This window comes from Equus caballus, chromosome 15 (assembly GCF_041296265.1).
Source record: "Equus caballus isolate H_3958 breed thoroughbred chromosome 15, TB-T2T, whole genome shotgun sequence".
Lineage (NCBI taxonomy): Eukaryota > Metazoa > Chordata > Mammalia > Perissodactyla > Equidae > Equus > Equus caballus.
The window spans coordinates 51,887,399-51,914,838 of record NC_091698.1 but is presented as its reverse complement, the minus strand read 5'-3'; the positions used below and the strand labels follow the sequence as shown (position 1 = coordinate 51,914,838).

The 27,440-nt window shown below is 42.5% G+C and overlaps 1 long non-coding RNA gene across 2 annotated transcripts in view; it reads left to right on the top strand.

Annotated features, from left to right (window-relative positions):
* Positions 1-27,144, top strand: part of LOC111768079 (uncharacterized) — a 49,530-nt gene extending 22,386 nt beyond the window's left edge. Inside the window, exons 3-4 of one of the 2 annotated variants that reach the window (XR_002800103.2) lie at positions 15,583-15,776; positions 26,908-27,109. This is a non-coding gene — a long non-coding RNA (uncharacterized lncRNA). Of the gene's footprint in view, positions 1-15,582; positions 15,777-26,907 lie in introns of both variants that reach the window. The other variant, XR_011426418.1, reaches the window with a different exon arrangement.
* The last annotated feature ends 296 nt before the right edge of the window (positions 27,145-27,440 follow it).

Below are 27,440 nucleotides of genomic sequence, written 5' to 3'. Positions count from 1 at the left end.
CTTTCCTAATCTCCTACATCCAATTCTAAGAGCCTTTCATATTGAATTAGTTTCAGCTCCCAGGAAGTACCAACCTTTCTCTCTCTTCTGGACCTTTGTGCTATTTCCTCCGTCTGGGCCTCTCTTTCAATTCTTTCTTTTCTGATAAGTACCACTCAACATTCAGGTCTGCCTTGGACACTGCTTTAGATCAGTGGTTCTCAACCAAGGGTGATTTTGTCCTCAGGGGACTTTTGGCGATGTCTAGAGACATTTTTGGCCATCATAGTGTGGGGGAGCTATGCTAACAACATCTAGTGGGTAGAGGACAGGGATGCTGGTGAATATTCCACAGTGTACAGGCCAGCCCTCCCCGACAAAGAATTATCTGGCCTGAAATGTCAATAGTGCTGAGGTTGAGAAACCCTGCTCTATACCTAAAAAGTCTTTAGCAATTTTCCCACCTACTGCCTGCCCACTCTAAGACTGGTTGAGTATCCCTTCCGAGGTCTCCCAGGACACCACCCTGCACTTACCACATTCATAGACCTACTACACTGTATTGTAGTTGCCCTCTGGGCTAGGAGCTTCTTGAGGGAAAGGAACATGTTTTGTTACTCCAGGGCCCCGGGTTGGCTGGATGATTGGCAGGTCCCCAGTGTGGACTGGGGAGACAGAGTGCCTAGATTTGAATATGAAGCCCTGCTACTTACTAGCTGTGTGCTCTTGGGCAAATTACTAACCTCTCTGTGCCTCAGTTTCCTCTTCTGTAAAATGAGAATATTAACAGTACCTACCACGTAGAGTTATTAGGAGGAATACATGGGTCAGTATTTGTAGACTCCTTAGAGAAATAAGCTCTATATAAGAGTTAAAGAAAGGAACAGGAATGAAATAAGCACTCAGTACATCCTTGTTGACTGAACGACTGGTGCAGGCCCCACTGTGGGTTGCTGTTGCTCCCTTTCTTGTCTGTCCCCTGTTTCACTCAGCACATAGTGGTTTCCCCCAAGAATTTAAAAAGTTTCTTTTCTTTGTAGTTCCTAATTTTCCTAGGCTCACATTCTATCTCTAAGTATCTCTGTAGTCATGAGCTGCTAACTGTCCTAAAAAATGTCCCTGTTTCTGTTGTGTAAAGGGGCGAATGAGAGTAAGCCAAAATATGGGATCGCAAACATGCTCACCCCATTTGGGGAACAATTTTCTTTTAAATAAATGGCATATGTGGTTCCTTCGTTTGTATGTGGGCTATACCATGGCGAGACTTTTACAATTGAGTCTATTTGAAAAAGAGAGATTGACGCAAGGTACACGGAGCACGCTCTGCGGCAGCGTTGTGTACTGCCTCAAATCAGTGTCGGCTGTTACATAGTTGAAGTTAATTTGACGTTGAAGTAAACAAATCAAAGTGTGTTTATGGAATAATTAGGCCCTATTCTCAATGCTGTGGCTAAGAAGTTTTGTCACAATTACCGATCAGTGGTTTTCTTTGTTTTGTTTTTGAAATTCCATAGCAACACACAAAAATAAAGCTGTTGTTTTTACACTAGTACTTATGTAATTCCAGTGTCTTGGCGGGCAGAGTAGCCAAGGACGAAGTCAACAAATTCTTGGAGAATCTTCTCATCGTGGTTCTTAGAGCGTAACCTTGGTTGGATCTTTGGAACTCAGCAGGAAAAGGGAGAATCTTTTATAAGTGTGGTTCGATCTTTCAAAATGGCTTTGAAATGCATGCTCCCGGTCATTCCTTGCTTGCATGTGCAACTGTCTCGTGTGTTGTGGCTTTCTCTCCTTGTCACTGGGGCGAACTGGTTCAAGATCTTGTGGAACGAATGCTTCCATCCAGATCAGCAACAAGAAACCTGAGGTGGGAAAGCAAACTGAGGGAGCGTCACGCTTTGTCACTTTTTTTTTAAAGGTTTATTTCAAGGAAGCTCATTAAGCTCCCTAAAGGAGTATACTTAATCATGTATACCACAGAGGGGTCTTTTCATGGGGATACCAGTCGACTGCCTGGAAGGCATATCTAGGAGAAAGGGTCTGCAGGAGGCTGAAGATGTGATGGAGAGGTGGAGGTGGAGATGGGGACCCCTGCCCAGCAAATCTCCTTGAAGTTGTTCTGACCCACTAGAGAGGTTTAAGATTGATCCAACTCTTCTCCTCAGACGCCATCTGCCCAGTGCCTTTCTCAGGGCATTCTGGCGTTTTGGATGGGTTCTTCTGCAAAGAACCTCTCTCTCTCCTGGTCTCCTTTAAAGGGAGGTGTGGATCTTAGCATTAACGTCAGTCCCGTCTTTCCTTCTCTGTTCAGCCCCAAGACTCCCTGCCCTTTGCACACAGCGTCCTGTTTCTCAACAGCGTCCGTCCCCGCCCCTCGAAGCTCTCGCTGCTCACTGAGGACCTTCGTGATCGTGGGCGCTGTGCGACTGTCAAACTCTGGGGCCTGCTGCTGAGTGTTATTTTAATTTCTCTTCATCTAAATTCCTCATAGAGCAGCTTTTGAAACATGAGATTGTCTTATTAAGAGGTACTTATTGTAAAGTAGAGTGAGCTCCACCTTTGATGAAGACAGAAGGGGCCAAGTTTGATGGGTTGGACAGCGTTAGACAAAGAGAGTAATTAATGACTTAATTGCCTCTTCACTCTTCCCTTTTTAAGAAAAGAAAGTTTCTCTTCTTTTCTTTCAAAACTCATCAGCCTGAAGATTGGAATCCCCAAAGCTATTTTACAGTTTAGCGAAAGAAAAAGAAAAAGAGAAAGAAAAGTAAACTGAAACTTGATCTTTCTATTACATTTTCCTGTAACATCTTCCTCACTGTCCAGAATCATCGTCTATTGATTTTACCTTCAGTGGCCTTGGAAGTTGCAGTCATCTGTTTGTAGAGAGTTCAGTACCTTGTATGGATTTCCTTGTGTTGGTTTAAACGCTGATAAGATACGTGGCAAATTAATGAAATAAAAATAGCTTTGTCAATAAACAGAAGAGAAGCCACTTTCAACATTTGTCCGGTACCCATTGTTTTTCAGGGCCTAGACAAAATTAGTGGGTAGGATTAAAGAATATATTTGTCTTTTATCCCATGTTTGAGGACTTGATCACAGAGGCATGGTTTAATCCGAACATCAATAGCACCTCGTCAATTCCGTCAGAGACAGCTGTCAAAGTGGACTTTGGGTTTGTTAGAGCTTTGTATTTTATCCTTTTTTAAGGTCAGGGAGTATTTTCTTTGATTTTTGATGCTGAAATCTTTCTTAATCTGCTAAACTTGAGAAACATCTGTTAAGATTTAATGGGATGGCTTTTGTGTTAAAATTAGAGGCCCATCTTGCAAATCTTTCCACCTCCTTTCCTTCCTTTCCCACTCCACAATTTGAAAAACAGGGAACTGGGACAGAGGACATAAGGCACACGCCCCCCTTATCAGACAGAAGCCCTTCTGGTCAGTGTGTGAGAGAACCGGTCAGAATGACTCTCGGGCCGGGCACAGAGCTGCTGAATGCTGAAGGCTGTGAAACTGCTGTTCAATTTTATTTTGTTTCCTGGTGACATTAGTGATTTTCCCGTAGCACATCACTTAGCCTGGTATCTGAGTGGCAGATTTATGGATCCCAGTGAATAATGAGACAAAAATCATGTAAGGAAGAGAAATAGCTGGAAATAGGAATTTTAACCTTTCCCCGTAAGCCTCCTTGTTACTGGAGTGCATCGTGTCAACAAAATTTAGTCGTTAAAGTAGCTGGAGGTACAGTAACAGCATCTAAAAATATATGCCTCCAACTACGTATAGACAGCTGTCATGTCTGTTGACAGAATGTATTAGTCATTATCCTCATCAGTAGACACAAAATCATCGCAGTTTTCATCATGGAGGCATTTCATACCACATAATTGCTAGTGATTTTGGAAGTCCCCTGATAAAGTCACCACCATTGTAGTCACGGTGGTTTCATTTGCTTGCTTTTTATATTCTTAACCTGGATGCTAACACCTCAGCCAGAGCTCTTCACAGGGAAGCATTAAAAGGCTTCTATTTATTGCTTCGGACACATTTCCACCTCCCCTTGCCATGGAAATACAGGCTGGAAACTACTGTCCTGAACAAAGAAGGTGGTCCAAGACCTTTCACATTGAAGGTGCCAATATCCGAACTGAACCTTCCATAAACGCCGTGTTAGAGAAACGTGTCTAACTCCTGAGAACTGGACTTGTACTGTCATTCAAGGATTTCTCACTTCTCCTCGAAGGCGGGAAGGAACCCCGCTCCCCACTGCCTGCAGAGCGTGTGGGAGGTAGTGGCAGGATGCGGGTTTTGGGAGGCAAGAGAATTTGCAATGCCACGTTTAGGAGCCGTGTGACTTTGGGGACCTTATTTAACTGTTCTGAGCCTCAGATTCTCAGTGGAAAATGAGGATGATTATAACTACCTTACAGTTTTATTCAAGCATCCATGGAAGCCCCTAGAACATGTCTGTGTATAATAGATGATTGAAAAATACTAGCTTCTCTGTTTTCCTTCCCTAACCCCTGCACTCTCCCGCCACTGAGTTCTTACCACCGTCCTCTCACCACCTCAACACATGCATGCACTCTTGTTCCCGTTTCTGTTGGAAGGCCTCCCCAGAGCTGGTACCAGATTTACTCATGAAACGGGGCTAGAACAGCAGAGTCAGCCCTCCCACCCCTATTTTTTGGCCCTTCTCAAGTTTGGCGAGGGGAGAATTCTCATTGTTATAAACAGGAACAAAATATTAACAGTTATCACTTACTGTATGGGGCATTGTGTGAAAAGCTTACATATATTATCACATTTCATCCTCATGGTGACCCTATGAAGTAGATACAATTCTTATCCCCATTTTACAGGAAGGAAGCTGAGACCCAGAGAGACTGAGTCACTTGCCTACAACCACACAGCTGAGACTGGAGAGACCTGGCCTTGACCCAGACAACCTGTCTCCAGAGGCAGCAGGCACCCCATGCTCCTATAGCAAGTGAGCCCCAGAGTTGGGCACGGGCCTGGAGCCCCATTAGCTGCATCCTTGCAGCCTTTTTTGGTTTATCATGCACTGTTTCCCAGAGCCTTAGTCCCCACTCCTCTCAGCTGGGCGGAAGGACTCCTGTGAGGCTGAGATGGAGCAAGGCCTGCTCTGTAGGGAGGCGTGTTACTGTTCACCAGACAGAGGGTCCTGTCAAAGGTTGTTGTTTTTCCCCCTCTGCCTCTTCCTCCTACTTCTGACAAGGTTTTCAATTAGCAGCTTGTAGAGGCCCAGCCTGTGGTCCTCATTTCATTCAATATGCATAACTGAATTCCCCTGGAGGGGATTGACAGGCAGAGGGAGAAGGGGAGCGGGGAAATAAAGGCCCCTTGAAAAAAGGACAGAAATGTGCTGTGGGTGCAGGCTGAAAGCAACGCCTCGTTGAAACTTATGTGGGGTCAGGGGTCATTTGGGAAGTGACTCTCACAGAGATGAAAGCGGGCAGCTGCTGAAGGATATGGGGCCACTGGGGTGCTTGTTGCACTGCTTCACCTTGTTTCTGGTTTCTAGTAGAATGTAGACAGAAGCTGGAGCAGGCAACTGCTCAGACCTATTAGCACTTAGGAGGAAGTAATTTCCTCTCCATTTTGGAAGGTGAAGGCATCTCCCAGATCCCTGGTGGCTTCTCCCAGTGGAAGGCCTTGTTCATCTTGAGGTCTGGACTGCTTATTTAATGCCTCGGTTGAATTGAACCAGCGCCCTCCTCTCTGTCTAGGGCAGGGGGGCTGCCACTGTTTCTGCAGCGATTCTTCTGGCTGCTTTCTCTTGATTGCCAGGCTGTGTCCACGCTTTACCTGGGAGCCACGTTACCTTTCTTTTTATCTGTCAAAAGCAGGATTGTTGTTCTAAGGAAAAAAACAAAATCAAGAAACGCGTGCTTCCAAACACAAATGCTACACATTGGCTTCCTCCCTCCAATGCAGAGCTCATGATCTGCCTGAGCAGAAGGGCCCTTGAATTGGATGATGGAAATGTGCTGTAGGACAGGCTGAAAGGAGAATCCTGTTTGAACTTATGTGTGGCCAGGGATCATCTGAAAAAGATGATGGATCAAAGCTAAATTCTGGTTTCTAAATAGAGGGAAAGGGGACTTTTTAAAGAGGGTGTGAGCAGCCTTTCAATTCCCAGTATGGGGTTTATATCCTTTTCTTAGGGTCCACAGATACAGTTTGCTCTTAAAGAGGCCTGTGGGCCTGGATGCATTACTAGCGATCCTGAGAGGGCCTGACGTCTGGGGGTCAGAAAGAAAAGGTTCTAGAAGTCTGGGGGCAGAGACCCAGCTCCTTCCTCAGGGTCTGACAGGCTTGTGGGTAGCAGCCACAGGCATATAATAAGGAATCAGACCCTTCCCTCCTCTTCCCTCCCCACCTCTTCCCTCCCCCGACCCCTGCTTCCCTCCCCTTCTCTTCTCACCCTTCCCCTCTTCCAGCCTCTCCTCTCCCCACTCCACCAGCAAAAACATCCTCTTTCCCAGCCAACTTTTTGTTGAAGGCTCTTTGGAGTAACTCTTTCCCCCCAGGACAGATGTGAATCATCCTGTGTGGGGTGTATAGTCATGTAACAGAACATGTGAAAACAAGCCCTTGAAGAAGCTGGACTCATGGCCGCCCACTGCCAACATTTTCTAGGTGAGCACGATTGAATTACATGGGTGCACAGTGCAACCGGACAAGAACTGCCCATGTTGAGGACGGTGAGGGCGCGAGTGAAAACCTGCTTTCCAGCAAAGAGTGACTGAATCTGATGATGTTTTCCTAGACACAGTTTCAGCTTTTAAAATCTCCTGCCAATCAGGCCTTTCCCATTCTGGGCAAGTGGGTTCTCCCCTCCTCCCTCATCTGACATCCCTGCCACCGCCCACTGATTAGGCAGGAGTCAGGAAATGGGCCGCCCGCTGCCTGGGGCAGGCTGATTCGAGGGGGCATTCATCGGAGGTTTGGGTGTCCCCAACTGGTAACTACACTTGCTGTTGTGAGCCCCATACATAAAAGCAAAAGTATCACATTTTCCTCTGAATTCTTGAGGAAATTGCTCTCATATACAACACCAACCTTTGGCTGTGTGACAGACACGGAGAGTCGTTTGCATGCCATTACCAGGCTGTAAAATCTGGTCGGGGCTGCCTTTTCCGAGTTTGCAATCTTTTGGGATCCTTGGAGGTCACCGTGGGGGTCAGGTTTGTTTAGTCTGGTCGGTAATGGTGTAAAGTGGCCTTGACTGTCGAGCCTACCTCAATAATGCCCTATCTGTTTGATACTTCACCAGTCCCTCTAGCTTGTATATATGTTTCACTTTCTAATATTCGAAGTCGAATTGGATTTCATTGTTAATAGAAGGCAAATTATTTCAAAAAACAGCCTCATCTCGCTTTGAAAATTAGCCAGAGTTCAGAGGGCCCCTGCTTTTTAATGGGGAATCTAAATTTTCCCTGGGAAAACGGCATGGCACCCCTGTGTCTTTGTATTGCATGTTACCGTCTCTTTGAAGAGATTCATTTGAACATATACTATTTTTAAAACTTTTTATCGAAGTATAATATACACAGAGAAAACCTCATACATCCTAAGAGTACAGCGAATTTTCACAAACTGAACATACCCTAGCAACTGGCCCCCAGGTCAAAAACCAGAACCTCATCTGCCTTCCAAGGGACCCCTTCGTGGCCCTCCATTTGAGCATATACAATTTGAAGTTTCTCTTGTTTATAATTTACTCAGGGTTTTCCATCTTGCAACTTATTCCTCTTTTCCTGATGGTGCAACGTTCTCTGAATTGTCACAAACCAATCAGGAGGGGAAAGGGTCTGAGTAATAATAAACAGTGCGTTTCTGCAATCCTTGAATTTGGCATTGTCATGTCCTATGGAACTTTGCAAATTCACCAATACCTTATTTAAATAGGGTACATTTTTATACGGATCCCTCTAGAAACTCAAATCATGCTCCTTTACATATTTCATGCAATAAAAACCTGGTTTCACAAGATTAGTCTAAACGGCATGAGTTTGTCTATCTAACTCATACCCTAGTTTTGTGAAACACTATCGAACCCACTTTATAAACGTTAAGTGATTCCGGCCTTGAGGGTGGAGAGGATAGTGGTGGAAGAAAGATGCTCATTGCAAAAATTTTTGCTTGGAGGCTTTTAGGAGTAAATAGTTTCTCCTCCCCCATCTCTTTGTATTTAGAAAGGAATCTTGTTTGAAGCCCTATAGATGGATTTCCCCTCCCCCACTTTAAAAATAGTTCAATTCCTTTCTTGCTAAGCTCCTCAGCTCCCAGCACAGCTTTCATTACAGCAACATAAATAAAAAGTGACATAAAATTATACAGCCCTGTGTAAAGTAGTTTAAGGAAAATGTCTTTTATGGCAGCTTTTATGGTTTCACCAATTAGTTATTAGATTTTCTCCATTTTTAATTTGATGTCCTGCGTGTGCTTTCTGAAAGGTTTCTTCCCCCTTCTTCATCTCCTGGCAGGAATAGGGCTGGCGGGCGTTGAGCTCCCGCTTAGCTGACTTTCTTGTTTTGCGAAGGCATTTCTCTACAGCCTGTTGCTAGATTTGGGCAAAGCAATTTCCTCGGGAGGGAAGCCAGCGCAGAGCCATTTTCAAGGGAGCAGAGTGTCACCCCCTTATTAACACGCTGTGTCCTCTGCAGCCGTGGGCCTGTCTCCCGCGGAGGGTAGCTGCAGGCTGGCCTGATCACACCACAGCGGTCAGACCTTAAACTGATAAATCCTGAGTTTTTAGTAACTTTCCAAACATTCCCGGGGAGTGAGAATAACAGAGATTTACTCCTGCCAAAATTTAATCATGCAGAAAAAGTGAAATCTAGATCAGCGTATAGATTATTTTTTAATGTGATCGCTCGACAGCGGAGGGCAAGGAAGCCAGAAGTTGAACACTGAGCGTGGCCGCGTCTAGACCATTGCAATTTGATTCATTTGCGAGAATTCTATTAGGTTTTCGGCTTGGGCTTGGGCCGGGCTGTTCTGTTTGGGAGTGCATGATGTCATTGTGTCAAGCGTGTCACGGCCAAGGCATTCTGGTATTTATGTTGGCTTCAGATCTAGCCCGGAGTACATGGCAGGCTCAATTTATTGCTACTTTAACTTTGTTTAGTCATGGAGAGGCTTTATTTATGTTGGTAAATTTCAAACAGTGGCCAACAGTGACCGCACAATGAAAAGGCCTGCAAGATTCATCATCGATAAATCACCTTGTTGCTGAGTTTCTTTAATTAAGGAAAAACTCCGTCTGTTGATCCCTGTGGTTGCTGGAAGGAAGGCAGGGTGGGGAGCGCTTTGATTAATCCATCTATCAGCCGGGCCTTGGAAAGCGAGTCTCCTGTTTCTGATTGTAGCTGGGCAAAGACCTAAATAAAAATTTATCTTGTCAAAACCTATGGGCTAACTGAAAGCAAATAAAGAAGTTTTATGGCATCCACATAAAGTTAAATAAATAGCGAGAAAGTGCAGTGCGTCCTACGGACATTTTTCAGTACAGTACGTGGCTGTTCTTTGGGGAGAGCTCATTAACTTAAAAAAAATTACCTTTAATGGGCCACTCATTATCGTCATCGTCAAATGCTTCGCTTGTCTAACGTTCCAGTGTTTAATATCTGATTAAAACCAAAGACTGGGGCTCCTGGCTTGGTGCTGTTGGAACTGCTCCTGATGGTAAGCACAGCGAGTTTCTAAGGGCAAATATGGACACTGTGAGCACCATTGCAAGTGTCAGGGGCTCTTTTTTTCACTGATCCCTCTAGAAGGTTGTCAACCTTCCTACTGATGACATACTATAGGGGGCAATGGGTGAAGCTTTTCATGTCTGACTGAATAAGAGACCTCATCTTTGGTTGAACTTAGCTTTCCCATAGGGGATTCCCTCTGCTGGGAAAAGTCTAGAACAATATATAAGGATTGGAAGGTTCTTTTCACTAAATGCAGTTGAAGCAGACTTCTCCCTGAGCTTGGGCTCATGGTAGAGTACATTTTATTTCTAGTTGAAAAATGTCTTTGCATCAGACAAAAGACAGCAGCTGGTGATGGAGAAGGCCAATTTTATACTAGAATGGGCTTAAGATTATTTGCCTTTCCTTTTGAGGTTATAGAAAGGGTGCTTTCTTGATACAAAGCTTCAGGATCCAGTCATAGGAAAGTTCAATTTCTCAAGCGTCAAAATGTATCATGCCCCAAGTCTGGCAATCAGCCCCTGTCCATTTGATGGAGTTGCACAATAAATCTGGGCTTGGGGGAGAAAGGAACATTTTGAGAAGCATCTCCTGTGGGATCCTGGTGCTGTAGGCTACTTTGGGAGATGACATCCTTGTGTTGACAGACTAAAGCTGCTCTTGGATTTAGCTGATGGTTTTGCAAGTTCTTGGCTCCTTTCCTGCCTCCTGTCAGAGTCTTGTCTGTTAATGAGTCAGGGCTCCCCATGACTGAGGGTGGTGGCCATGGTGATGGTTGTGGTGATGGAGTGTGAGAAGCAAGGCTGTTCTGCCAGCATCTGGTTAGGAGAGGTATGGAAGCCAGGCCTTTCCTCCCATTGACAAGACAAAAATTTGCTCAAAAATGGGGTAATTTCAAAATAGAGGTCACAATTTGAACCATAGAAATTGGTCATAGATTGGTGATAATTTCCAGCCACTTTGTAATGACTGTAACTCATGCACTTTCTATCGTCTTTAACTCCAAGATCTAGTTCAAGGCTATCCTGGAGTCATCTCAGTTTTCCTCTTGCGTAACAAAGGGCACCTCAGTTTTCCCCAGCATGGAGGTCAGAGATTAAGAACAGGGCAACAAGTATATGTTAAGCTCTCGCTAAATGAGTCTAGCAAGTGTGCAGCAGTGTGGAGACCCTGAAGAATCCTAAGTCACGGCCTCTGACCTCCTTGAGGAAGGGAGCATTGATGGAACTGTCAGATGGAAAGTGAGGACCCCTCTAGGGTGCAATCGTGAAACGTCATCATCCTTTCCTTCCACGCCTGGGCTGTGGGGCTAGTTCTCCGTCCCCAGGTGAGATCTAGGGCAACTTCTGCCACTTTCCTGGTCACTCCATGATCTTTTGTTTGCGAAAACGTTCTGCTTCAGTATTACCATAGTGCTTTTCAACCTGGGCTGCCCATCAGAACCACCTGGGCAGATTTTAAAAAATATCAATGTCCAGGATGCCCCCCAGACCAATGAAATCAGCATCTCTGGGGATGAGGCCCAGACATCAGGACGTTTAAAAGCTCCCCAGGTGATTCCAATGGGCAGTCAAGATCGAGAACCACTGAAATGAAATGAGCGCTTCCAGAGAAATAATGAAAACTTCAAACTTGATTTCAGATGAAAGCTTCTCCTCTTTTCTTTCTCTGGCCTGCCGTTCTGCGTTGGGGACATAGGTGTGGGAATCTTCTACTTCTCACCTTACAAGTCTTTTCCTCCCCGTCAGCTCACTCACCAAAGTTGCTGACTGCTCTGCGGTTGAGGTGGTGGCGGAGGGAGGAGAGTAATGGCTGGAAGGGTCTAATGTGACTAGCATCAGTGCTATCTGACATGGCTTCCTCTGACGGTGGCAGGTGTTTTAAGCCGATTCATTTTGGGGGTGGGGACAAGCATCTGTATATTTTCAGAGACTGACTTCCATCTCTGGGAATCTCTTCTCTGCTGTTCCATTGGTTTTCCAGCAACCTGATTCACATAGAAAGACTCTTCTGGTGTCCCAGTGCCTTCCCAGGAGGCCATCTTAGGCAAAGCCCCTTTGGGATGGTGCTGGGGTTGGCTCTCTCTCAGTCAGGTGGGCCATCCCCTCCTCTCTCTGCTTTCAGATCAGGTAGCCACCGTTTCCTCTTAGGCTAGTCAATGCAGGGTTCTGGCACCAGCGCCTGGTGTCCTACAGACTTCAGGGGACACTGGATAAGCTTAAACTGGTCCCCTTAAAGCTCCTTCTACTAGGCTGGAGGTGAAGGGAAGCATCACTTTAGCAGAAAACATTAGTTGTTCCCCAATATTTGTTCTACTTCTTTCCACAGTGCAAACATGGCTTCCCAGAATAAAGACTGTTTCCCAAGTTCCCTTGTGGCTAGACATGGCCGTGTGACTGAATTCTGATCAACAACATATTGAGTGGAAGTCATGTGGGCAATTTCCAGGAAATGTGTTCAAAGGGAGAGGACATTCCCTTCTCCCCATCCCCCTTTTCTATTGGATGGAATGCAGTTGACTGGGCTGGAAGAGTCATCTTAGTCCCAGAAGTGGAAGTGGCCTGTTGACAAGGTAGAGCAACAATCTAGAAGGGTCTGGGCCCCTGATGAGTGTGGAACCAACATGCACAGAGCGGCCACTGAAACTTCCATGTGTGAGAGAAATAAACTTTCATTCTTTTAAAACTCGCTGTTATTATGGCTTTTCTGACACAACTGAAACTAATTCTAACTAATCCAGAATTTTGTCCTGAAATAGAGTGTTAAACATGAGCTTAGGCAGGTGGCAGGCCACAAGGACAGATGTTGCAGGCTAGATAGGTGGTGACCTCTGTTCTGTGGTGACAAAGCATATGGTCAAATTGTCTTCTGCTGTACCTTGGTAGGCTACTCTGGTGGACCAGTGGTTAAAATTTGGTGATCTCATAGCTGTTGCCTGGGTTCGTTTCCTGGTAAAGGAACCACACCATTTGTCTGGCGGTTGTTACACAGTGTTGGCTGTGTGTTGTGTGATGCTGAAAGCTGTGCCACTGGTATTTCAAATACCAGCAGAGTCACCCATGGTGGACAGGTTTCAGTGGACCTTCCAGACTAGACAGACTAGGAAGAAGGACCTGGCCACTCAATTCCAAAAAAATTGGCCACGAGAACCCTATGAATAACAGCAGAGCATCATCTGACGTAGTGCCAGAAGCTGAGAGGAGGGCACGAAAAGACCGAGCAGGGTTCTGCTCTACTGTGCACAGGGTTGCTAGGAGTCGGAATCCACAAGGATCAAGGCTGCCCCAGCGAGAGAAGCCCAAGGCGTTCTGCCCTACATACTGATCTATATTATCCTCCAGGAAGCATAGGACGTCCTGACCTGGTTCGACCTGATTCATATCCAAAGTTATAGGACCACCCACTAACCAGACCCCACCTGCACTGATACCATTTTAATGAGTTTTTTACATGATCTTTCCTTTGTCTTGTGAAGAAATAACTCATATACCTATGCCTTATAAATTTAGCCCTACTTTCAACCCATTAGAGCTCTTCACTGCCCATGGGTCCTGTCCCCACGCTGTTCTCTGAATAAAGGAGCACTACTACCAGACGTTGAGAGTCCAAGAAATCTTTCTTTTGACTCCTCGGCTTGCCAAGCCTGCATCAATGGCACTAACAACAAATACTTTGGAAGGCAGGCCACCTATTAATGGAAATGGTAGAAAAAAGGCCGGAATGTTGGTGTTGGCTGCTTCTTGCCACTTTGAGCCAAGTCCTACGAAAGAGTGGAATTCAGCGGAGGGCTAGTGAGTCTGCAAACAGAGATGGAAGGAAATATGGCTTTGCTGAGAGAGGCACTTTGTGCTGCAGCCTGCTTTCTAATTTAACCGAGAGTCTGGCAATTGAGGTTTTTGAAGTGTTGAAAAAGCTAACTGTGTCTGTAACCCGAATTGAAGCAGTCCTGAGAGTTGGCCACAAAATGGCAGCCTTGATAGACAGCGCTGTAGCCCCAAGCCTTCTTCAAGCAACTTCCTTTGGGAGTTCTCTGCCGTTCGGTGGGAATCAGCTTAGCTGGCTGTAAAACTCAGAACCCACTGAAGCCTTTTGTTTCCACTGTTGAGAGAGGAGTGTGGCTGGAACACAGGCCGGTAAATAAAAGGCTTTAGGCTTAAAAACTCTGACTAGATGAGATCCTTCACTGTGGTTTTTCACACATAGAAACAAACAGACTAGAAATCTACTAAGATTTTGAAGGAATTGTATTGGGGAAAAAAGCCTGTAAGCGTCAACCTCTGCAGTAATGCCTGGGTTCCCAAGCCTGCATGAGCAGAAAGAGGGTGTGAGAGGGTCGTGTGCAGAAACAGGGCCACAATTCTCTTCTCCTACACCACACTGCCTCGGCTGCTCTTTGTGAGACTGCCTGGACAGGGCTACCTCCTGCTGGTGACCCCTCTGCTACTACCATATTGACCTCAGGAGGAATGGACCCTGTTTTTACCATTGACTACTGTATTTCAAGCATGGGACCAGTCCCTCCGGGAATTATCCCCCATAATCCTGACAGGACAGCAGAGACCAAGAGGTAACGTCACAGGAGTTTTCACAGAAGGTTCCTGGACTGTGGAGAGGAAGGGCACCTGCACAGTAGTTAACTGTGGCCCTGGCTCAGGACCATCTTCAGGGTGTCTCAGCAGACCAGCTCCAGCCTTATTCCTGTTTTGCCACCACGCTGCTGGCCCCACAGAGAGCAGAAAGATTTCTCTTGTCCTTGCTATGCAGAAGTGTGGTCCAGGGATGAGCAGCAGCATCACCTGGGAAATTACTAGAAATGCAGACTCTCAGGCCCCTCCCTAGACCCACTGAATCATAATTTCAACAAGAGTTCTAGGTGATTTTTAGGCACATTAAAATTTAAGAAGCTACTCTAGTCTAAGGCTTGCCTCTGGAGCCCTTGTGATATTGTGACTTATAATAAGAAATACGTATTTGGTATATGGTGATGGGTAAAAATTAGGCCAGTGGTGGTGAGAACGATGTAGTCTATACAGAAATTGGTAAATAATAAGGTACACCTGAAATTACACAATGTTATAAACCACTATGATCTCAATAAAATAATTGAAAAAAAAAGAAATACATATTTGGTCTGTGTCCTCTTCCTGGCAGAGCTCCTAAAACCCTTGGAATTTCCTTAGTGATGACAGTGATAAAGGTGTCTTTTGTTACATGAATGAGGTGACTTTTGGACCTCACCTAAGGACGGGGCATGGTTGCCAGGGTACCCAACCATGTACTGAGAGGGTCGGAACTTTCAGTCCCACCCCCTAACCTCCGGGGAGGGAAGAGGGGCTGGAGGTTGAATCCATCAGTCATGCCTATGTAATGAAGCCTCCATAAAACCCCCAAAGGACTGGATTGGGAGAGCTTCTGGGTTGGTGGAGATGTAGAGATTCGGGGAGAGTGGCTTCCTCTGAGAGGGCATGGAAACCCCTTGTCCTTTCCCCATATTTTGCCTTGTGTATCTTCCATCTGGCGTTTCCTGAGTTATATTCTTTTATAATAAACTGGTAATCTAGTGAGTAAATGGATTTCCTGAGTCTTGTGAGCTGCTCTAGCAAATTAATTGAACCCGAGAAGCGGGGTCATTGGAACCTCGAATCTGTAGCCAGTTGGTCAGAAGCACAGATATCAACTTGGGCTTACGTCTGGCATCTGACGTGTATGGAGTCTGATGCTATCTCCAGGTAGATAGTGAACTGAGTTGAATTCTACGACACCCAGCTGTTGTCTAGAGAATTGCTTGGCGGTGTGAGGGACCTCCTCTGCTCTCCCAACACGCACATTGAAATTGGTGATCAGAACTTTTTTGTCCTCATTTCCTGTTCCAGGTTTGAACTCTACCTGGGATGAGTGACAATGGGAACATCTGGGTTTTTTTTCAGAGAAGAATCCACCCTTATGGTGTTGTGGCCCTTTGGGCTTACTAAGACGGTCATACAACCCCAAAGCGAGTACACATCCCCAAATCCAGGCTGTTCAGCTTTATAAATGTCAACTATGGGGCATCAATAGCCCAACCCAGGTAAGGCCTAAGCCACTTCCTTTTATTTTTCAATATTCTTTTATTACAAAAGTAATATTAAAGTGTTAACATTTAAGACAAAAAATGAGTTTTATGTAAGTTGACATTACCTTCTCATCCTTGTCTACATACATGTTCAGTTTTTACATATTTGATTCAATATTTTATGATTCAATTTTATATTCTGCATTTTCATTCAGTTTTATACCTAGGTATGCTTCTATTCTGCTATAGTCATTTTTTCTTTGCCATAACCTGTATTCTCCAATTCTTGGCCCTCTGAGTTTACTACTGTTAAAAGTCTGATTTACATCTTTGCACACTTATTTCCATCCTTATCCCAAGATAAACAAATATGTATATGTCAAGGTTTTTTTTCCTCCCATAAAAACAGGATTGTACTAAGCATGTAGATCAACTTAATTTTTTCCTTAACTACATATCATGGAAGTCTCCCCAGGTCAGTAGGCATAGAGATAACTCATTTTAAAAGATCGTTGTATAATATTTCTTTGTATGGATGCATTACGATTTACTCAACTCTTCCCTTATTGATGAACATCTGGGTTGTTTCCAGTTTTTCCAGTTATGTATTTCCTTGTCCATAGAGTCTAATATGCTGCTGTTACTTTTACCCGTAAAGACAGATGCCTAGAAGTGATATTGGTGAGTCACAGGATGTATAGGTCAGAGTACACTAACTCCCATAACAAATAGGCCCACCAATATGTAACGCTTCAGATATATTAAAAGTCCAGGTTAGTTTCAGAAACTCAGCAGTCTCTGCTCCACATAGCCATTCAGGGGCCCAGGCTGTGGGGGCTCTGCTACCTTCAACAAGTGACTCCAACGTCATCCTTGAGCTAGTCACCTGCTGCAAAACAGTCCAGCAAATGTAGGTTAGGTGTGTCTGGGAAGAAGAGAGACAGGTTTTGTGAAGAGCTAATGAGTTTCTGCCAAAGAGAAAATGTATTTTTAGTTTAAATATATATTACCGAGTTTCTTTTACAAATGGTAGTAACAATTTACATTCTTACCAGCAATATCTGGGAGTGCTCACAACCCTGAATCTTTGCCAGTAATAGATAGTATCATTCTTTAAATTTTTCCACTTCTGATGTATGAATAATAGTACTGCCTTAATCTTCATTTCCCGGGATAGTAATGGTTGAATAACTTTTCATGAGTTTCACAGTCATCTGGCCAATTCGTTTCCATCTTTTTAAATTTTACTCTTCGTTTTCTATTTGTCTTACCTTTTTCCTATGTTCCTTTTTATCTTTTTTTTGGTGTTATTTTCGATGAACTACTTTTTATCATTTAATTTCTCCCCTTTATTAGTTCGTTAATTTCAAATTTTGTCTTACTACTTCTTTAGAGGTTACCCTAGAATTTAAACATGCCTCCTTGACCTATAAAAGCTCATATAATATTGCAGGTGGGGCTCCCCAGGAGACAGACTTTGAGATGAAGACCCGTGGTCAGGAAGTCTACTGGGGGGATGCTCTTGGGCTTGTCACCAGTGGAAAGGAAAGAAAGGAAGCAGGTTTGGCAGAGGGGGAAGTTGGGTTGTGATGCAATTACGACAAAGGCCTAAAGCCATTCCCAGGGGACCTCTGAAGCTGGATGGCCCTTCAGAGTTGTCTTGAGTTTGGGTGAGAAGGCCAGATTTTTATATCAACACATTGACTAGTCACTGGATACAGGCTACCCTGAGAAGCGGGCATGTCGTTGGGCAAGGTGGCCTTCTTAAGCTTTCGGCAACTCCCAAAAAGAGATGACAACTGAAGGAATAGATCTTTACGTCTTGAAAGAGGGGTGGGTCTAGGTAGTACAGATTTGATTGTACTACATATAAATTCTTTTATCCGTTCCCAGGCAATGCAAGGACTTTCAAACATTTTAACATCTCTTGACTCTTTTGATTTTGTGTTATTATCATCATTTATGTTTATTCTATCATATTAAATCCTATCATATTAATATTATTGTTCTTTCATTATATATTCATTTAGGGTTACCCACTCATCCTTTAGGTTTACTTACTGCTTTTGTGGATCTTCATTTCTTTCCGCATCTCTGAGCATCCATTTGGGATCCTTTTCCTCTACTTGAAGAATTCTCTTTAGAATTTTCTTTAGTACAGGTCCGATGGTAATAAATTATCTTTAATTTTCTTTGTCTTAAAAAATCTTTCTTTCACTCTCCTTCTTGAGGAATGTTTTCCTCAGTGAATGGTATAGATTTCCAAGTTGGCAATTACTTTCTTTCATCTGAAAATGTCATCATTTTGCCTTAATTCTTTAAGTATATTTTTACTAGAATTCTTGGTTGACAAGTTTTTGTTTCAGTTCTTTAAATATATTACCACTGTCTCTTGCCTCCTACTTTATATGGAAAGTCAGTGGTATTTTTAATCATTGTTCTGTATGTTATATATATTTTTCTCTGGTTGCTTTCAAGATTTCCTTTATTTTTGGTGTTCAATAGATTGAGTTTGGTGCAGTTGGTGTGGTTTTCTTTGTATACTCCCTTCTCATGGATCACTAAGTTTCCTGAGTCTGTAAATATATGTCTTCCACTAAATCTGGGAAAATTTCAGCAATTATTTCTTTAAATATTATTTATGCCCCAATCTCTCTTCTTCCGGGATTCTAGTTACATAAATGTTAGGGCTTTGGATATTATCCCACAGGTATTTGAGGCTCATGTTCTTGGGTGGAGTCTGCCCTGTGCATGCGGTTCAGTTGTCCACCAGAGATTTGGGCAGAGTTTAAACACAGAAATTGTGGTTCCCTTTTCTGGCTCTTTTCTTTCTGGAATTTCCCTCTCACTTTCAGTGACTATGATTACTCCAAACTAATATCTTCTGGGGTTTTTTTTCAAGCCAATAAAGTTATGGATTTTCTAGTAGAGTTCTATTGGATTCACTCTGCTCAGCACTGACTTTGGCCTACACTGACCCAAATGCCATAAAAATGGGTAACTCGTCTTATGCTGTTCCTCCTTCCCAAGTGTCTACTCTCCTCCACAATCTGCCTGCTTTCATTCACTCTCTAGTGCCTTTGAGTTGTTGTTTACTTTCTTGAATTTTGTCCAGAGTTTATAGTTGTGATCTGTGGGAAATTTGAGTATGGGAGGAGCTACTTCACAATATTGGAAGTAAAGCCCAGTTTCTTCTCTTAGTGCCTTGAAAATACCAATCCATTGTCTCCTGGCTTCTATTATTTCTATTGGGAACTCTGTTGTCAGCCTTATTGTTGTATTGAAGATAATGAGTCTTTCCCTCCTCCCTCCCAAACCTGTCTGCATTTAGGATTTTCTCTTTGTCTTTGCTTTTCAAAAGTTTTACTATGTTTGTTAAGATGAGGAATTCCCCACACCCCCTTTTTTGTTTGTTTGGGATTTACAGCACTTCTTGAATTTGTAGCTTTCTTTCTTTTGTCAATTTTAGAAAATTCTTAGTCATTAGCTCTTCTGTTAGTGCTCCTGCTTTATTCCCTCCCTTCTCTACCTCCAGGACTTCAACTGCATGTATTTTTTTTTTTTTTTTTTGACTTTCCATCATTTTTTTCTTTCTGTGCTTCAGTCTGGCTGTTTTCTTCTGACCTATCTTCCAGTTAACCAATTCTCTTTTCAGCTGCTGCTAAGTCCCACTCTTGAATTCTTGATTCCAGTCACTGTATTTTTCACTTTTAGAATTTATACTTGATACTTTCATGAAAGTTTACAATTCTTTGTCAAAGTTCTTCATCTCCTCCTATAATCTCTTGAAGAAATTATTCTCAGTTACTTTGTAATCTGTGCTTGAAACTCAAACATATGGATCTCATGTGAGTCTATTTCTACTGTCTGTTTTTTCTCTTGGTTTTGGGCCATTTGGTCTCTTTGCCTAGCATGCCTGGACATGCATAGAAAATTGTAGAGCTAATTTCAGGTTCTGTATGATGTTACATTCTTTCAGAGAGGATCTATTTTGTGTCTGGCATGAAGATATCCTAGGGCCAGATCACCTTGACCAAACCTGAGATTGAATTCATTTGAAGCTAGGCTTCACATTTGGAGGGCAGATCTACTTATGTTCATCATTATGCCTAGAGTAGAACCACTTTAGAGTTTCAACTGGAAACTTCATGTGTTTATCAGGGCCCCTCCTCTTTGGTGATCTCTGAACTCCAAGTTTTGTTTCCTTCTCTTTCTGAGACTGCCAGATGCTCTGCCTAATCTTCAGCTAACACTTTCTGCTCAATCTCGCAGCCTCTCAGCTGTTGCTTTAAAACCAGTAAATGTCTGGAAGGCAAAAGCAGTGTCAAATATTGGACTCATTTCTCTGCGCTTCGTTTCAGGAACTTGGCTCCTCTAGTCCTCATAGGCTTGGTAGCTCTCTGAAGCCTTCAGACAGATCTAAAAAAATTTTTGTCCAGGTGTTGGAGTTGTTCTCAGTGGGAAGGTGAGCCTTCAAATCCTTGTTTTTTTCTCATCAAAGGCTCAGAATACCTCAGGGTTTAGTGTCAACTTGAAGCCTCTTTTTACATGAGGAAAAAGTTCATTCAGTTTCAAGGCTGATTGTGGCAGCCAAAGAGAATCAAAAGAAGACACAGTATATTTTTAAATGTCCACAAATAGGGTCAAATTTTCTTTTATCAGGATGTTCAGCTGCTTTATATTATTCCTCTGGCAGCAAGCTATTGTTGTTTTCGTGTGATCCTTTATAGTAGGGGGAGTGCTCCAGAAGCTTACTATTGTATATGAAGGGGGCCAGTCCTCATTGCAGGGCTCTTGTGTGGGGGAACACAGTAGCTATCAGGCTAACAGTTTGCTCAGTGCTGATTGCCATAACTACATAGCCATATCTGAGTTGTCATAATGACTCAGGTCAGAATGAATCTCCTACAACTGCTGAATTGTTTAAAGGTTGTTGGTTTGGGGGAGCAGAGGTTGTGTTCATGGCAGAGCAAAGGATAATGGACATATCTTCCCAGCCCACGTGGCTTCATCCCATGCAGAGGGCATGAGACCCAGTGATTACGGCAGAGGCCGTGCCTTTTCCCTCCACCTTCACTGTGATACCCCTGCCACCTGTTCCCTGCCCATCGTCTTCACCCATAACCTCCAATTCACTTGCTTCTGCCTGATGTTTCCTGAGACTTTCATTTTGCTGCCTCTGTTTCTCTTTTACCACTAAATCTACCTCTTCAACCTCCGAGTTCCTGTTGTACAGATCCATGCTTGTCAGGGCAAAGACAAGGGAGCAGTTTCTCAGGAATAACTTTGTGATTGATAATGAGGTACACAGAATGGTTCCTGGAATATTTCATTAGCAGAAACAGGAAACAGGAAGCAGAAACAGGAAAAGACCCGGGAATGCAACAAGTCTTGGGCTTTCTCACTCCAGCCTGCAACTGACATGCTAATGATCTTGTGATTGCATCAGCAACCTTTATGAAAAGTATAAAAATCTTCTAGCCAGCAGATCAATACCTTCTTCAGCTTCTCTGCCCCTGCTCTCACTTAGAGGATAATTGTTTGAAAAGTTAATTATACTTTTACAAGCTTTTTGGCAAAATCCAGAGTTTGGGAAACTCACAGAGCAGTTTGGTTCTTTTAACAAATAAATTTCAAGGAAAGAGATTGAGGGAGAACCTATAGTTTGAAAAAAGACTAAGAGACAAATCAATCAATTGAAATGTGTAGACATTATTTGGAGCTTATTAAAACAAATATACTATTAAAGAAGTATGACATTTATGAGACAAGTAGAAATTTGAACCCTGGCTGGATATTTTATATTAAAGAAATATTATTAAGATTTTAGGTGTGATAGTGGTAGTCTAGCTGTGTTTAAAAAAGAGTCCTTTTAGAGACACATGCTGAAGTATTTGTGGATGAAATGAAATAACGTTTGGGATGGGCTTTGAAATAACATGATGGGGGGAAGTAGGTAGAAATCTAAATCATATAAGATTGTAAACTGATAGTTGTAAAATCTGGGTGGAGAGAACGTGGGTGCTTGTTACACTTTTTTGTCTACTTTTGCAAGTGTTTGAAGTTTTCCATAATAAAAAGAAAAAAAGATCTCTGTATCTTTGGGTGACTTTTTTAGAAAGAATTCCAAAATCTCACAATTAATACAATTCACCTTGTCCATTCCATTTTGCATAATATCCCCAAACTGAGGCTTCTAGCATAAGGAAGCTTCTGGGTCTAAAGAACATAGCACATATTGTGGGGTGGATTTTCAATTTCACATAAAATGCATATTGGCCTGAAGCCTGCTCTCTTTTAGGCTGAGTGCTTGCAAGAGAACATCCAGGTTATTCTACTTTTTGTGTGTGGCTAATACTCACTTTGGTGCCTTTGAAATGGGATTCCATCATATGCCATAAGACTGCTCCAAGGTTTTAGAGACGGCTCTTGATCCCGGATACTCCAGACAAATAGTGAACAGATAAAATGAAGTTTGATAGGATTTCTGTTCACATAGCTCATACTAATTGAATCCACACTGGGTGCAATACTTCATGAAATCCTCATAATTACTCTATGGAAAGGGACAATCATTATACCATTTTTTTTTTTTTTGAGATGAGAAAATAGAAGCTCTGCGAGTTTACGTAACTTCTCCAAGTCACAAAACTGGTAATTAAGGTATGGAACCAGCTGGGGTTTGAAACATAGGCTGCTTGACCCCAAAGTCTGAACTCTATCTTGAACTCCAAGTTCTGTGGTAATTCAGTTTATTGCTGATTAAATTAAATTTAGGCCCTTTGAAATATTCATATTTAGGCAAAAAAAAAAAAAAAAAAAGGTTAAAACAAAGGAAAGATCAAATGTCAAAGCTCCAAAGGCATCTTTAGGTTTGCTAGAACTTAAAGGCCTATAAGGCTAGGCCAGATAGGTAGTTGCCACTATGGGAGTGACCACCTATGAAGCCTTCTAGAGTCTTTCTCAGAGCACCTCACAACTGTGCGTGGTACATTCTCTTTCTTGGCCACTGAAGGCAGGGATGGGATGGGCTTTCTTGATCCACAGGGTTGGCAATCCTGGTAATGACTCTAGATCTTGCTTTCTACAGGTCCTGTTGCATTGTCATTGGTGGTCCACCAGGCGGTGCTCAGCCTCTTAACAGACTGTCAGTGTCAGGCTCTCTCCCTGGGCATGAGATGGTGGCCAGATGGAGTTTAGGAGGGAAATAGATCAGTCCTCTGTGAAGGCCTCCAGCATCTCTTAAGTTAGCTTCATTTTTGAGCAGTTTTGGGTAACTTAAGGCCAGGAAAAGATAAATTGCCCACTGTGATAAGGGTGGAGGGAATCTTGTATGGAAAATAAAGATCCAAGATGGAGAATAATTTAAATCCATCCCACCCTAAAATGTTCTTTAGGGCTCATTTCAGAGTGCTCCGAAGTATGCTTATTGTTTTGAAATATCCCCAGGGGACTTGGTAGCCAAGAGAAGCCTATGTTTCTGTGGCTATTGCTACAGGATGTGGCTTTCAGTCTGTGAACTTGCAGTCTTTGACAGTGATGACATTGGGAGGAACTCTGAAATTGGGATGAGCCAAGCTGGCAATCACTTGGGAAGACGAATGATGCTAAAGTGGCTGAAGAATAGACTTCAGAAGGAGGCATCCTGGTATGTGAAATCCCTGCCGTAAAGCACACCAGTTCTTTGTGACTATGTCGAGGTTACTGGGCTGGAGTCAAGCACCAGGGGTAAAAGAGAAGTGTAGTTATGTAGGCTGGGTCAGTTACTTTAAAGTAGGAGAGCAGATAATGTGTCTAGGAGGTCAAACTTCTTGGGAAATTTAAGATCCATATTAGGAGCTGCCCTCTCATCAGCTGATGGAATTCTACTGCCCCATAGATCATCTCTAGTAGGTCCCATGTTTTTGGGTGTACAGGTAAGTCGCTGGCAGAGGCTCTTCCTCCAGTGGGTGGAACCAGAGTCTCAAGATTGTAGTCCACTCTCCTCTCAGCTCCTGCTACATTTGTTTGCCAGTGCACCTGTTCACAGGGACTATGGCAGTTTCCCTAGAGAGCCAAGATTAGGAGAGCCATGGGATTTGCTCCTCTCTTTGCCACCTGAGAGGGAGAATGTTTCCTGGGGATTCTTTAAGGTGAAAGTTCCAAGCACGGCCTTTACAATAGGCATCTCTCCAGAATACTTCTCTCTGCAGCAGCACTGAATCTAGATGGTTCTTGATTCTCCAGCTCCCTCGTTAATGTGGTTACTCAGAAGAGAATTCAGAGAGCAAACTTTTTCCTTCTCTTCACCTTTCAGTTTCAGTTCAATTGCTTCTTTTACCCAATGATTGGTACCACAGAAATAGCATCTCATTGAGTTTTAAAGATAACAGAGCATTTAAGGGAAGCTGTACATTTCTCCTTTGGTATGGATTATCCCATAACTCTGTCTTGATTTCTTGGATTCATGTGCAAAAGATTTATGAAGGCAGTGCTCCTAAGAGAATAGGTAAGGAAGTGGGGAGACCAGAATAGAGCATGGGAAGAAGCTGTTCAAGTTACTTTGGCTGCATAACAAATCATCCCAAAACCTAGTGGCTTAAAACTATGGCACCAATTATTTAGCTCGCAAATCTTCAATCCGGACTCAGCGTGGGCAGCTTGTCTCTGCTCTATTCAGCATCATTTGGAGTGGCTCAAAGACCAGGGATGAGATCGCGTGAAGGCTCATGCACTTCTATGTCTGGTGGTGGATTCTGGCTGTTGGGCGGTATCTCAGCTGGGGCTGTCAGCTGGAATGCCTAAATGTGGCCTCTCCATGGAAAATAATATTCAGAGAAAAAAAAAGTTGTAAAATGATACCATTTTTAGTATGATATAGTATATAGAAATTTAATAAACAGTATACTATAGGTTACTTATGGATACATATGTAAGTAGTAAAAGTATGAAAATATGGACTAGATACAGAAAAAGTTCAAAATACTGATTACATCCAGGGGACTGTAGAGGTTTGAACTTCAGCTGTGATATTTTATTTGTATAAGAAAGACCCGAAGCGAATATGATAAAGGATTAACATTTGTTATATGTGGATAAAGAATGATGGGTATTTGCTATTATCATTTGTGTCTTTGTACATACAAACTTTGTTTTATAAAGGAAAAAATTTGGAAAATAAGAACTTCCTTTAAGTTAAAGATATTTACATTAGTACCACTTAAAAAAGGCAATAGGGGGCCGGCCCAGTGGCATAGTGGTTAAGTTCACATGCTCTGCTTTGGTGGCTCAGGGTTTGAGGGTTTGGATCCCAGGCGCAGACCTATACACTGCTCATTGTCATGCTGTGGTGGCATGCAACATGAAAAATAGAGGAACATTGGCACTGATGTTAGCTCAGGGGCAATTTTCCTCAAGCAAAAAGAGGGAGATTGGCAACAGATGTTAGCTCTGGGCCAATCTTCCTCACCAAAAGAAAAAAAAGAAAAGGCAATAGGATTGAGGTGAAAACATAACAAGGAAGAATGAAAAAAAAAAAAATGGATGAAATAATGAAGGATTGCCAGAAAGTTAGACATAAATTGGAGGTTAAAATCCGCAATGGAGTTACACAGTATAGAATTCATATTGTAGAAAATAAAACTTTTCTATGAATATGGAGAAAAAAGGGCAAAGATTAAAATGATAGGAGAAAGGATAACTATAGGGGCCAGGAAGAGAGACCAGAAAAATGACAGTTGTTGTTTTTGAGGAAGAGACCACCCTCTAAACTGGAAAAAGTGGTGATCAAAGATGTACAGGAAGAAAAAGTTTCCTGAGGCAGAGGAAGACGAATGAAGATTGAAAGGACTCCCTGTGGTCCTGATAGGCTCATAAAAGAAGCCTACTCCTAGATTCCTGCTGGGTCTTTGAATTATAAGGCTAAAGTAAAGATCCTTGACCATCCGGGGTCGAAAACAGTGTACCCAGCAACAGGAATCAGACTGGTCTCAGAGCTCTCTCTACGGAACTAAAGGCCAGAAGACAACAGCAGTCCACAGTTTTGAAGGTTGGGAGGCGGGAATGTTGCAACCCAAGAATCGTCTTAATTTGTAAAGACAGAATTAAAAGTTCTAAATATGCCAAGTTGTAAACAACTTGAAAAATTACTTAATGTTTTACTCCAGCCAGTTCAAGAAAAAAGGACTTGGGAATGAAGAAGCCATGAGATAAAAAGATTTACAGATACTTTCTTATTCTGTTTAGATGCCGCAATCAGGAATCTAATTGTATTAGATAGTTTCAAATGGATTTATAATCCAGGGGAAAAGCTAGGGTCTGTGATGTTTCCATTAGTCGTTAGTGTTGGTTTTTGTTATTTTTTCAATATCAGGAAATTTGTTTTTTGGGTAATATTCTTTAGCTCATGGTTCAGATAGAATCTCCTGCTACTTAAAACACAGCCAAAACCATTCCTTCCATAGTCCAAAACAGGGATTACAATATTTCAATGACAGTGACATTGTATTTGCAGAATTACTAAACCCAGAATGTATTTTTTTCCTCCCTCCACTGACCCTGGTTTTTATTCAGCAGTATAACAGCGCTGCAATGACCAGGAAGTTGAGAAATAATTTTCTGCGGCTTAGAACTAATTTTGAATGACCTGAGTGTATAGGGTTCTTTTTTGTAATTATGAAAAATGAATAAACTACCAGTGGCAGATATAATCTGTGATTAAGACCCTCTTTGTAACATCTTCCAACTAGGACTTGTGAATGACTCTTCTTGGGTTAATTGTACTTAAAATCAGAATATGTAATATAATCTTCGCTGTGTTAAATTATGCGTAGAAAGAGAACTTTAAAGAAATAAAATAGTAAATGAGGATATCACTGGGTGTTGAAATTCTGGGTGATTTTAATTTTCTTTACGTTTTTTGTATATTTAAACAATTTCCTACAATAATAAATCATATTTTTATAGTCAGAAAAATAGGTGCTATTATGAAAAAATCAACATATATGTATACCATATGATACAAATTATGAAAATATTGTACATGAGGAGAAGCTTATGAGGGGTACACTGTGGTGTTACATGGACAGTCTGCTGTCTTTGGATGTTAGAACTACAAATGACGTCTTTTCTCTCTTTTTCTTTTCCTTTTCTTTCTTTTTTTAAAAAGGTTTTAGATTTGGGGCTGGCCCCGTGGCCGAGCGGTTAAGTTCGCGCGCTTGCTGCAGGCGGCCCAGTGTTTCGTTGGTTCGAATCCTGGGCGCGGACATGACACTGCTCATCAAACCACGCTGAGGCAGCGTCCCACATGCCACAACTAGAAGGACCCACAACAAAGAATATACAACTATGTACTGGGGGGCTTTGGGGAGAAAAAAAAAGGAAAAAATAAAATCTTTAAAAAAAAAATGGTTTTAGATTTTAGATGGCTATATATTTCTTTCCTACTGAAAATTTATACTTTATTTTACAAACACACTAAAATCAAATATATTTTATTCAGCATAATAATGCTAAGATCATATATATAGAAAAGATATATTTTCTCTTTTTAATCTTGATGAGTAGCGTTTGTTTACCTGCAGCCCTCTCTTCTTACAAATAAATTGCTTTTAAAGTTGATGATGGTCCAAACACTTAAATTCACTGCAAGACTCATACTAATAACATAATTAAAAAAATTATTATTTTAAGTGAAATAGC